Here is a 12,032-nt window from a genome sequence, read left to right on the forward strand (position 1 = left end):
ATAATGTAAGCTCTGGTGAAAGAATACTTGGTTAAAATTCTAAAACAAACATTTATTAGCTATTTTAGTTGCCCAAGTTACTTAACCTCTGTGTCCTCCATACCCCTTCCTCTAGCTCCAGTAGTTCTCATATTTGAGTGTACCTTAGAATAACCTGATAGGTTGTTAAAAAATGTGTCTGTTCCTGAAACCTTCTCCCAAAGTCTGTGATTCAGTAGGTTGGAATGGGGCCCAATAATTTGCATTTCTAACATTCTCCCTAGTGATGCTAATACTGTTTCTCTGGAGATCATTGTTTTGAGGAACACCACTTTAGGCAATGTTATTAACCTCACCTTTTTCATAGGATTTTCAACCAGGCTTAAAAAAATACCATCTGTAATACATTTATCACCAACTCCCTAAGAATATAAAGTTCAAGAAATGTTAACTAGTTGATAATTCCTCTTGGTACCTTACCCACTTCTGTGAAAGGAGGATGGTATTTTTTTTTCATTCATAAAGATGACATTTCTTTATAAAGAAGGGGTAATACTTCTTTATAAAGGAAAGATGATTGGAATATTAAAACCTCATATCATCAGCAACTTTACAGATGTAAGTATAGCAGTTAACTATTGCTGCAAAAATGCTGAAAACTCAAAAACTTAAAGCAATGCACATATATTTTATATTTTTTTCCTCTCTATTCTGTGAGTCACCAGGAGCATCCCTGTCTTAGGGTATGGGGTGGGTCAACCGGGTTGGCTTCAAGCTTCTGGTCAGGGTCTGGCTCAATCTACTGGTCCATTCTAAGCCCAGGCTGAAGAGACATCAGCTATAGAGGGCACGTCTATCTCACAATGGTTACAGAAGCAAAAGAGACAAGTCAAAGCACATAGGCACATTAAGGTACCTTGCATATGTCACATTTACTAATATTTCCTTGGCTAAAGCAAGTCATTTGGCCACATCCAATATCAGTGGTTTCAGGAATATTCTCTATCATGCTAATGATAGGTAGAGGGCAAAAAAAGTTTAGAGACAGGTATGAAGTGAGAACAATGATCCAGTCTACCAAAGTAAGAACACTAGAATGTTCCTGATGTTATGGTTAGTGTGGAGAGATGCATGCTTTCACATATTGTCATCTCCCTTCAGAAATATAATGCTGAGATTTTTTTCCCTAAAAAATGACTGTGAGGAAAAGTCTGGAAATTATAGTGCACTTTTGTAACACTAAGGGAGACCATCTCAATTGAAAATAACATTTTAGCCCTTTCTAATGGCTCTTTTGTGTGAATGAAGGCTTCCTAAAACTGATGATGATGATGATGATGTTTATAATTATCTAGAATAATAATTCACATAAATAAAAGCAGGAAATTATATTAAATTTTTATGTGCTACCATAATTGTATGTTTGCAATTTTCTTTGGAAGCCTATTTTGGATAAGATATATTAGAATACTATGGGAAATAATTATGTTAATTATTTCATATATATCTCAAATGTATATAGTTGAATTCATTAATTCTGTATTATATATTATACTTGGGGAAGAATTGGGGGAGTTTTCTTTCATGATCTCACTTGTTCCATCAGCACAGCATTTTGGCTCTACCTTTAAGATATGTTTAGACTCTACTTATAGCCACCTTATTGCCACAACTTGGTTCAAATTGTTATTATCGTTCATCCTGGTGATTGAAAAAGTCTCCTAACTGCCATCCCTATTTCCACTCTTGACCCCTTCAGTCTATTCTTAGCAAAATAGCCTGAGGAAACTTTGTAAGACATAAATTAAACCACAGAACTCTCTGAAGACTACACAGCACACCCCCAAAAAGCCTTTTTTTTTCCTTGAGATGGAGTCTCACTCTGTCACCTGGCTGGAGTGCAGTGGTGAGCACAATCTTGGCTCACTTGCAATCTCCACCTCCTAGGTTAAAGCGATTCTCCTGTCTCAGCCTCTCTAGTAGCTGATACTAAAAGCGCATGCAACCACACCCGGCTAATTTTTTGTATTTTTAGTAGAGACAGGGTTTCACCGTATTAGTTAGACTGGTCTCAGTCTCCTAACCTTGTGATCCGCCCACCTCAGCCTCCCAAAGTGCTGGGATTACAGCTATGAGCCACCGTGCCTGGCCAAAAGCCAACTACTTTATCACTGGTTTCCAGATGCTCCCTTATAGTCCCATTGTTACCTCCCTCACACCATCTTCTCCCACTCAACTCCCTTTTCTCACTCTGCAGCAGCCCCACGGCCCCTGTGCTTGTCTCTTGTGATGCTTGGTATGTTCCCTCCTCAGGGTCTTGTAGTTTGCTGGACATGCTATTCCCATGATTAGTAGTTCTCTTACTACCTGCGCTTTCTGCTCAGATATTACTACAGCTCAATCAGGACTTCTCAACTCCATTACTTAGAACAGCAGTACATTCTTCTCACCGGTATCCTTAAATCATCCTCTGATTTTTTAAAATTCTTCCAGAACATTTATCACCTTCCAATGTACTACATAATTTACATATTTATTTTGCTGTCTATTTCTTTAAAATATAATGCAAACTTGATAAGGATAAGTATTTGTTTTTCAATTATATTGTCCAGTGCTTGGAACTATAGTTGAAATAAGGTAGGTGCTTCATTAATAATTGTTGAATAAATAATTTATGGGAATACAGTGATAATATGTGAAGAGAAAAATCTGACAACTAGGATTATCTTATTTTAATTAAAAAGTTAATATAGAACATTATCTTGGATAATTGTTACATATAGCATTTTTCACTTTGAAATTGTGTGTATGCAGGAACAGAAAACTAAACACCGCATGTTCTCACTCAGTAAGCAGGAATTGAACAATGAGAACATGTGGACACAGGGAGGGAAACAACACATACTAGGGCCAGTCGGGGGATAGGGCGAGAGGGGAGGAGAGCATTAGGACAAATAACTAATGCATGCAGAGCTTCAAACCTACATAATGTGTTGATAGGTGTAGCAAACCACCATGGCACATGTACACCTATGTAACAAACCTACACATTCTGCACTTGCATCCTGGAACTTAAAGTAAAAAAATAAAAAAAAAAAATGATGAGCAGATGTGCTCTGCTACAAAGGTTTGTGATGAATGAAAAAGAAAAAAATAAACACAGATTTCATGCTCTGAAAAAAAAAAGAAATTATACATATGTTTCTATTAATTTATTTCAACAATTAAAGGCTATCCTGCATATAAATATACATATATATATGAGTGTTTATATGTAGTTATTCATACAGAGTCATGCACCAGTAACAATGTTTTGGTCAGTGATAGGCCACATATATGACAGTGGTCCCAGAAGATAACACTGAATTTTCACTGTCCCTTTTCTATGTTTCAATATGTTTAGATTCATAAATTTTTATGATTGTGTGACAATTGCCTAGAGTATTCAATACAGGAGCAGGCTGTACAGATTTGTAGCCTAGGAGAAATAGACTATTCCATATAGCCTAAGTGTATAGTAGGCTATAACATTTAGGTTTGTGTAAGTACATTCTATGATGTTCCCATAATGACAGATTTGCCTATGGATGCATTTCTCGGAATGTATTCCCATTGTTAAGCAATGTATTACTGTATAATGTTAAAATTTTCTTATTGTAGTGTTAAATGTTGAAACACAGAAATATTTCTTAAGGAAAAATAAAACCAATTAATGTAATAGGTGGCATTTGTAATCTTCATGATTTTATCATTCATTCAGTAGTGATTATAGCACAAGTACAATAACCAATAATATATACAAGATACATAAATAAATCAGTGGATCAGAATTGATAGTCCAGAAATGGACTGGAACATACACAGCCAATTTATTTCAGACAAAGATGCAAGCACAATTCAGTGAAGAAACAATGATTTTTAAAATGAATAGTGCTTAAATAATTGGATGCTTATGTTCCTTAAGATAGAGACCTCACATCTACAAAAAATAACTAAAAAGATTCATATAATTTAATATAAAATCTGAAAATATAAATTTCTAAAGGAAATCATAAGATAAAAGTAATTGTGACTGAGTTAGGCAAAGAATTTTTAGGTAACTACTATCCTTGGAATTGGTAAAATAAAACAATGCTAAATTGGCCTTTACCAAAGTTAAAAATTTCTAATTAAAAAAAAATGCTAACTAGTAAGAGAATGAAAGACTAGCCACAAACTGGGGAAAAAATTGCAAATCAAACATCTAAAAATCAAATGAATTTAGCATATGTAAAGAACTCTTAAAACTCAACTACTAGAAAAAAATTTCATACAGTTCAAAAAACAGACAAAAATATCAGCAGCATTTTAGCAAAGAAATATCAATGACAAGCTTGTGAAAAGATGTTTGCCATTTTTAATAACTGGAGTAATAATTACATCCATAATAAAATATGGCATACTCATTAGAATGTCCAAAATAAAACTATCTGATCATAACTAGTTGGTGCAGTTTTAGATAATTGGAACTCATGTACTGCTACTGGAAATGAAAGTATAACAATCACTTTGGAAACAATTTGGACATGCTTAAAAGGTTAAACATACACTCTAATATCACCTGACCATTCCTCTCCCAAAATTTTTGAAAGTAAACTTCTTTACAAAAAGTTGCACATGAATGTTCATAGCAGTTTTAATTGTAATAGCCAAAAAGTGGAAACAGTCATGGTGTTTGTAAACAAGTAAATGGATAAACAAATGACAATATGTTCATGCAATGAAATGCTAGTCAGCAATAAAAATTACTTAACTTTTGATACTTGTAATAATATAGATGAATGTAATAATGACTGTTGTGAGTGAAAGGAGCTAGACCCCTCCCCCAAGAAGTATATAACATATAATTGCATTTTTATGAAATTCTAGAAAATGCAAAGTAATATGTAGTAAAAATGCATATCAGAAGTTGTCAGGGATATAAAAGGACAGGAAAATATGGAAGGAGGGGATTACAGAGAGTTGTAAGGAAATTTGTGGCTGTGTTTTATGTGTTCACCATGTCAGTAGTGTTGGCAGTTTGACAGGTATGTTAAAATTTACCTAATTATAAATTAAAATATATGCCACTTACTATATACCAATCACATCCCAATAAGGCTGTTAATTCTAAAAAAAAAAATTTAGGTGACATAATAATTGTACATATTTATGGGTTATAGACTGATTTTAATACATGCATACAATGTGTAATGATCATAACAGAGTAATTAACTTATACATCACCTCAAACATTTATCTTTTCTTAATGTTAGGAACATTCAAAATTCTCTCTTCTAGCTTTCTGGAAATACACAACAAAATTGTTGTTAACTATATTCACCCAACAATGCTATAGAGCCCTAGAATTTATTTCTTCTAACTATAATTTTGTTTCCATTAACCAACTTGTTTCTATCCCTTCCTCTCCTCTTCACTTCCCAGCCTTTAGTAACCACAATCGTGCTGTCTACTTCTATGAGCTCAGCATTTTTTAGCTCCCAAATTTGAGTGAGAACATGGGATGTTTATCTTTCTGTGCTTGACTCACTTCGTTTAACAAATGTCTCTTGGGTCCATTCATGATGCCAGGAATGACAAGATTTCATTGTCTTTTATAGCTGAATAGTATTCCTTGTGTATATATACCACATTTTCTTTACCCATTCATTTCTGAAGGACACTTAGGCTGATTCCATATCTTGCTACAGTAAGCATGGATTGCATATATCTCTTCACTATACTGAATTCCTTTCCTTTGGATAGGATTGCCAATTTTTAAAATAAAATCAAAGGAAAATAAAATCAATGGCCATTATTAATGCTAATCTGAACCTTCTTTTTTTCACAACTTAATTTAACCAATTATAAGTTTTAATGTTTGTAGTCTATACCTGGTAATGACAATATATTGTGGGAATTTTTTTCTTCCAACATAGTAATACCTTTCAGAACACCTTATTAATAAAGGAAACAAAAGACAATAATATGGCAAATGATATTTTTAGTTATTAAATAATTTCCTTCTTCCTACCTGTACCACTTGAACTAGGTAATGTAATAGTTTTTGACAGTTCCAATATGAAAAAGGCTATTTTCTTTTCGGGGAACAAACAAATTTGCAATACATTTTTAAAACCGTTGTTGTATTTTAAGGCTTATTTGAACTTTTTGAACCAGTTGGTAGTGATGATCAATAGAAAACAAATAAATTACATGCTCTCCAATCAATGTGCTGTAAAAATAGTTTTCATAGCACAAATATAAAACTTCTGCTTTTTTTCTTCCATTATCATGTAAAAGATTATTACTAGCAGATAAATTCAAGGGATAAATGAAAATATCATGTTAATATATTGCTGATTACTTGTTGCTAATATAATTTAATGCTAATAGCATGTAAGTGTGGAGGAAAGTAATGATTATATTAGAAATATATCTTATTAATATAGACTCCTATCATTTTACTAAAGCTTGGTAGAGGATGTACCCATTAACCGAGAAAAGCAACAACTAAAAAGACAATTTATTTATCCCATAACACTTTCTAGTTTATTTTAATTTTACTTCATAAATGTACTTTATATAATCAAATTTCAAGCTGTGTCCGAGGGCCAATAACAATTCAGTTTTATTAGCTTAACCTTTTACTCCTAAATGTTATACGAGTATAATTATTTGTTGATTAATTTAAGTCAATGACACACTTTAAGTAATGTCTGAGCACTTGTATATTCTGAAGAGGTTCAGAATTATACAGCTAGGAAGAGCCTTAAAGTTATAATTCTGATGTCAAGTGCATGTTATTTTATTCTAGATTTTGAACACTGTTAATCCATGTATGATATATTTGACAAATGTCAATTACAAGAATGTTCAATTAACCAAAAGACCCAATTTTCTGATTATTTTTGGTTAAATGAGTGCTTACTAAAATTTCTGTTAAGAAATAGTTGACATAAATGTAACTTTTCTTGTTTATATACCCCTGCCTAATGAAAATTGAAGTTATCTGACCTGGAATCCTTTTGATAGAAAGAATTGATAGATAAGGTGGTTTCCCCTGAAATGTGTATCTTGAGGGTTGAAATATAGTGTTCTAGCAAACACAGGATTTACAATATAGATTTTTATGTTACATTTATACATTAATAGTAATGCTTTAGTGATTTTAAATGTATATTATATTAAGCTTTATATTTACATGTTGTACTGATTATTAAGCTATTGTCTTTCAGAAGGGTAGGAGAAGGGATTTCTTTCATCCTATTTTACTTTTGGTTTCTGTCAGCTTAGTTAGCAACTGCCTTTTATTTGTACAGCACCCATTAGTTTCAGCCTCTTTTTCATAATTCTTAAAACTAGCCTAATCATGTCAGTGTTATAGCACCAGTAAGGCTTGCCAAAGCCCTACTCAGAGTCTGAGCACCAACTCTGTAGGGTCTTTTCTAGGGTCTGATAATCCCAGTATATCCTCTTTGTTCTTATGCATGTGCTTTAAGCTTTTCAACAAATACGTTACTAATTTCTTCTATTGAATTTTTTCTGTTAATATATACTGCATGATTTTCTTTCTCTTTACCAGACACACTATGTCCAATTGATGGGTACACTTATGTACAACTGAAGAAACAAAATCCTCTCCAAAATTTCATCTGTCATATATTTGATATTGAAATGAGCATTATACTCCATTATATCATGCTTGAATGTGTAGAAAAAAAATCTATTATATGGATTAAAAGGAGTTTAATTATGAATGCTATTGATAAATACATCTTAATCTCAATTTTATTATTTCTCCTTTGAATGAAGTCTCACCATTACAGTCATGCTCTCTTAAACCTCTTCAATCATTTTAAGAATTTCAAGATTTCCACAATATCCTTTTTCCTTTTTCTGACTTCATCTCCTACTCTTTCATTTTTGACTTAGCTACATTTGCTGTATTTGATAACATCTTTCTCCTTGTTATACTTTCTTCAATTGGATCCCAATGTTGCACACTTGTAGCCTTATTCTCACCTTCCTGGCTGCCTCTTTCTATCTCTTGTTTTCCAATTTCTTTCCATCTACCTAATGTCCAGGTTTTTGTCTCTCTTTTGAGATCTATATTTCATTATTATTATTATTTACATTCATTCCTTTGAAAAACTCAACTAGTCTCAAATGCCATATTACACAGATAATTTGTTGTTGATTTTTGTTTGTTTAGTGACATTCCTGGACCAGTTTATTTAAGGCTTATTCCCCTTCATGTGTGGCCACTCGAATCATCGTTCAGCTTTGAACCAAACTCTTTCAGCTTGGTTAAGTCTTCCACCTTTAGTCTTTTGCTGTCAGTCCTGTGTGTGTGTCTTTTCTTGCTTTCTATTCTTTGGTACTTTACAACTCTTTCCTAACATTAGTTCTTGAAATGACCTCAACGTCAGCCAGAATTGAGAGATACAGGGCCTCACAGACTTTTCCCGGACCTGCTCACCGTCCACACTACCTCCTAGATCCCTCTGTGTTGGAGCTTTTTAAAGCCCCATAGGGACGCCTGATTCCCCAGACCTCCATTTACAGTTCTTGCTTTTTATTGATCACAACTAGTTTCACGGCTTCAGATGATAGGATTTGAACTGTTGCTGTTCATTGTTTTTGCCAATGCCCTTAGGTTAAAACTCTTCTGAGTGAAGGAGATTTGAGGCAGGATTTTGACAAGTTCTGCAAATTCAGTGTTTCCATGGAGCTAAAAGATAGTGAAGTTTGTTGAAGATGACGATTTTTGGAGACAAGTTCATTCTGCCTCCTCCAGTGGTGCTTTACTTTCTTTTTTTCAGCTACTATGGTTGCAAAGTAGCTATCATTTTTGAGGGAAGTGCACAGTTAGGAAGATGGAGATGGAAATGGAAATGGAGTAAATTAAAATGCCATAAAGCTTAATACTCTTAAAAAGTTTCAACTATTTTTATGGAATATATGCTTCTCATATTATAAAAACAAACAAAAAACGCTGTACTTGTGGAAAACAGTAATTTTGAAAGATCTTTTATTTTGGCATAAAACAGTGTAAATTCATTGTCTCACAGTTCTGGAGACTAGAAGTCAAATACCAAGGTGTTGGCAGGGCCATACTCTCTTGAAAGGCTCTAGGGGATCATTTCTTCTTTGTGTCCTCCTAGATACCAGTGGTTACTGGCAATCCTCAAAGTTCTGGGCCTGTAGGTGCATTACTCTGATCTCAGTCTTCATGATCACATGGCCTTCTGTGTGTCTGTCCTTTGTGTCTCCAAATATCTCCATAAGGCCACCAGTTAGATTAGATTAGGTTTCACCCTAATCTAATGTGACCTTATCTTAATTTGATTATACTTTCAGGGACCCTATTTCCAAATAAGGTCACATTTACAGGTATTGGAAATTAGGATCATAAAAAATGTTTTTATGGAGGACCCAACCAACCCATTACCCTCTTTCATTTTTGCAGGATCTGGTCTACAGTTGTGATACATTTTTTTGAAGCACAGCTTTAGTTGCATCCTATAGGTTTGGAGAGGCTGTATTTCCATTATCATTTAGTTCAAAATACTATCTGATTTCAGTTGTGATTTCTTATTTGGCTTATTAATTTATTAGAAAGTGTTGCTGTTTTAAAACCATTTGGGATTTTTTTTGGTTATCTTTTGTGAGTGATTTTTGGCTTAATTCTTCAGTGATCAGAGATTATATGATATTATTTCATCATTTGAAATTGGTTGGGATTTCTTTATGCTCCATCCTATAATCCATCATATGGTCAGTTTGCTAAATGTTTTATGTGTAGTTGAAACGAATTTGAATTCTGCAGTTGTGTACATATGTGTTGATTAGGTAAATCTTTTTTATATAAGTTTATGTACTACATTTTTCAGTGACCCTTACACCATCATTCCAAAATCCTTCTTTCCAGACCTTATTCTGGGTTCTTGAAATAGTGATGTGTTGAAGGTTTGGGATATCAAGAGACAGATACCAAAGATTTGCACTACCTCTTCGTTCCTCATTTTGTTCAATACTAAGCAATATATATATAAATCTTCCATGCTGCTTCATGGTTTCTGGTAAAAGTAGTACTTTTCAATGACATGAAATGTATGTGACTTATTTAATTGTGGGTGTTTCACACCTATAAGCTGATAAGTTTGTATTTAGTTTTTAATAAAGCTTAATAGAGATGATTGGATCCCTGTTTCACTAGAGGAAATTCCATTATTATGTTTCTACGGAAGAAACTGTGGGCTCTTGATTATGTCACAGGAAAATAGCAACATTGCATCCTATTTCCTGATGTTGCATCTAGATTTCTGGAAAACATACAAAGGTATTGGTATGATTTTCTAAGAAAGATACACATTAGTCACAATCTGTTAATTACAATAGCTTCAAATTAAAAGTGAGCAGTATTTTCAATATATGCTGTACTTGAGTGTGAAGGCTCATTCTGGTCTAATACAAGGATTTTCCTGGTGGTTTTTCACTGGTCTAAAAAGATAAAAATTCCCACAGAACTCTAAAGTAGAACCAGATGTAGGCTCAGCGGAAAATATCCAAGTTACCACTCTGTTTAGGTTTGGTTTACTCTAAACTTATATAGCTCTCAAGATTCACCCAATCTATAGCACCAAGTTAAAAAAAAAGTTTTTAAACTAAATTAAATCGGGATATAAGAATACAGATACAACTGGTAATGCAATATATTTATTTTCCTGGAAAAGTTGTTAGTCATACCTCCTTAGGGTGCTAAAGGTTTCCTCACTTCACCTGAACTGATAAAACCGAGGATTCATTCTCTTTTGCCTAGAATACTGTGATATCCAACTCAGTGTTCTTTCTGCTTCCATGCTGCCTTCAGGACATCCATCTATTAATACGAGTCAATGTGAATAGCTAAAACATTTTTAAGAAAAATTTACCTGTGGTCTCCCTACTTAAGGGAAACTATGCAATTCTGGAAGCATATTTTTTCCAAGGGTTTAGATTATATAATAGGTACAATTCTTTTTTTTATTATGCTGAGCTGAAACTTCATTGCCTATCTTATAGTAATTTTCCCAAAAATCACATTTTAAAAAAATGTATGTAAATGATATGTTCCTCAACTTATTAAACATTTCTTCTATGGCTTCTTATCATACCACAATTGTAACTCAAACTATTTTCCATGATTTATAAAATCTCTCAGTATCCAACCTCTGACCACGTACATCCTACCACTTTCTAACTCACTAACTCTACCACGTGTGCCAAGTTGGCAGCCTCAGTGCTCATGAGCGTACCAAACTAATGCATGCTTTTGCTTTCACTGCTCCCTCTGATTGGCACATTCCTCTGCAATAGCTTTATGTGGTTTATCACCTCACCTCATTTACGTTTCTGCTCAAATATCACTTTCTCTTAGTGAGTCCCCAGCCATCCAATCTATAAATAGTAATCTATGTAAAAAGAAAATGGATAAAACTGGATGCTCAGATAAAGATCTACTTGTTTTGTGAGAAAATATTCCTTGAATATAGAGTGAGGTAATATTAAACCTGAGAAATGACAAGAAGGAGTCAGCTTTGCAAAAGTAGATTATAAAATACCATTTCAGAAGAGTATAGGCTGAAAAAGAGGCGATTGCCATAGACTTTGACATCGCTGATTTTCTCTCATACTATTAATTCTACCTAAAATGTTCCTCTTTTGGGCTTGTCAATTTCTTATCCATCTTTTGAAATCCTTCTTAAATGTCGTCTCTCATCTGGAGCCTTCCATAGCCCTTTTTTCCCTAAAGGTCTATGCTTCACTGTGCTTCTGTATCCAACATTTTACTGTGTATAAAATGCTTAAGTGGTGCAGCCCTGTGAGGTGATATATATCTAACGAACTCATATAGAAAGTTCCATGACTTCCATGTATATTGATCAAAAATAGGTTTATTTTTATGTTCAACATGACAGAATAACTTTCTTGCACTAAAAAATTATGAAAATCCTCTTCATGTATAATTAAGAATGAAATTAATTATTCAG

This window comes from Aotus nancymaae, unplaced genomic scaffold (assembly GCF_030222135.1).
Source record: "Aotus nancymaae isolate 86718 unplaced genomic scaffold, 86718_ANA_hifiasm-v0.15.2.pri h1tg000033l, whole genome shotgun sequence".
In the NCBI taxonomy this organism is placed as follows: domain Eukaryota; kingdom Metazoa; phylum Chordata; class Mammalia; order Primates; family Aotidae; genus Aotus; species Aotus nancymaae.